This window comes from Nothobranchius furzeri, chromosome 5, assembly GCF_043380555.1.
Source record: "Nothobranchius furzeri strain GRZ-AD chromosome 5, NfurGRZ-RIMD1, whole genome shotgun sequence".
Taxonomy (NCBI): Eukaryota; Metazoa; Chordata; class Actinopteri; order Cyprinodontiformes; family Nothobranchiidae; genus Nothobranchius; species Nothobranchius furzeri.
This window is the reverse complement of record NC_091745.1, coordinates 73,984,114-73,986,224: the sequence shown is the minus strand read 5'-3', so window position 1 is coordinate 73,986,224 and position 2,111 is coordinate 73,984,114.

Sequence of the window (2,111 nt, the reverse complement as noted above, 5' to 3'; positions counted from 1 at the left end):
AGTCCAGACCAAACCCTCCTGCATCTAATCAAAACAACCATTCCCACACAATAGAGCCTAATGACTCAAACAACTCCTCAGGGGTAGACGGCTACAGTTAATGTGCTTGACCCTCCCGTATGATGTCAGAGTTGCTGATGATGATATCTTCAATTGGTATTGGCCTTCAAAACTACAATTGGTGCATTTCTAGATGAAACCAATCTTCATGTTTAGGAAGTAGGGAAATCTAGATCCATAAATGTACCTTATTAATCCCAGGCTGGGAAATTGCAGAGAAGCAGCAGCGTTCCACAGATTAAGACAGTTTAAGCAAAAGCAATATAAAAAAGGCTGATATATTTAAAACCTGAAAATCTGTAGGTTTATTAAACTTTTTTAGGAATCACCACTCTAGAGGAGGTAATGCTGTCATTCTAAGTAGCATATCTATGTTAAAGTACAATGTTACAAGTTTTAGTCACACAATTCAAATATTAATTGCTAAATGTATTTAAAGTGAGAGCAGAATGCCGATTAAAGGTCCTTTTGGATATCTGTTAAAGTAGTATGTTGTAGCCGCTGCAAGTACAGCTACTCTGAACTGCTTTAAAACACATCACCTAAATATTTCTGCTTCTTTTCTTCCAAAAAAGTTTCAGAGGTTTAACAAAGTATCCACACGGCCGTGCATTAAAATCATCTAAACAGAAACCGTTTGCAACACTCAACCAAATCAGGGAAACATCATCCTTTTGCTCTGTCAGTGAGAACAAGGGAACCTCTGTGTGTGTGTGCATGTGTGTGTGTGTGTATGTGTGTGCTGTATGGCAGATGCATTTGCCTATTATGTAACGCTCTGCAGAGGCAGAAGGGAAGAGAAGTCAAACCTGCTCTAACTGTAAAACATGAGATTCTGACAGGAGTATAATGAGTGCAATAGCTGGCGTTAACCACGACAACACCTGCAATTGTGTGTGTGTGTGTGTGTGTGTGTGTGTGTGTGGCGCTCCAGAGAGCTATATATAATAGTGTTCTCCTCCATACAATTTATTTATCGTTTTACGTTGTTTAACCCAATATTTTCCACTAGAACTGTCTTCTTTAGCATTTCAAAACAAAAAGTGGGATAATTGGCAAGTTAAATGCAGGAAATCACGTAAATGATTCTTGTTTACATGCTTAAAAAAGGAATGGAAGAGTTTGTGTTTGCAGTTTAACCAAATGTGTGTGTGTGTGTGTGTGTGTGTGTGTGTGTGTGTGTGTGTGTGTGTGTGTGTGTGCGCGCCTTGTTTGTACTACATTTTGGGGACATGTCACGTTTAACCTGTAACGTGGGGACATTTGGCTGGTCCCCACTGTGTAAAAAGTCCTTCATACTTGCTTTTAGAGGTATTGTGTGAATTAAGTGTTATTTAGGGTTAAGGTTAAGAATACACCAGTAATGGTTATGGTTAGGGATAGGCCCCATACGGTCTCTAAAAAGCTAGGTCCCCACAAGTATAGAAATATAAACGTGTGTTTGTGGAACTTTTACTTTAAATGGACAGATCACTATTTATCACCAGTTTAACCTTCTTTAAATGCCATCTATGTTTGCTGTTGCAGTGGTTAATTAGATGAAAAGCAACACACACACACACACACACACACACACACACACACACACACGAGGGGGGGAAGGTCAAACTTCAAATAAGGAAGTGTTCTGTGACTCTGACCTTTGTGTGTTACATGCACACACCGGTACACACCTGGAAGTAAAGAACAAACAGCACTGACAGCAGACAGGTGGGCTGGCTGAGGAGACAACGTTTGCCTGTGATTTTTGTTAGACCAAGCGTGCTCTCGCTGGTGACGTCTCCAGGAACTTAAACTCTCTGTTTTGGACTCTGACCGTGATGGGATGGCTGCTCGCTGAGCAGAGTCACCAGACCTACATCTGCTGCTGCTGCTTCTGCTGCAGAGATCCGACACAGGAAACTTAGAGTGATGGAGCTGAAACCTTCTCTGCTCTCGCACACAACTTTTTGTTGTGGTCGTTATTAGAAGAAGAAAAACGGCATCTTCTCCATCTACTTGAGGAATTCCGGCCTGTTGGCTATTTTTGTTCTTGTGTTTGCTTTCACTAT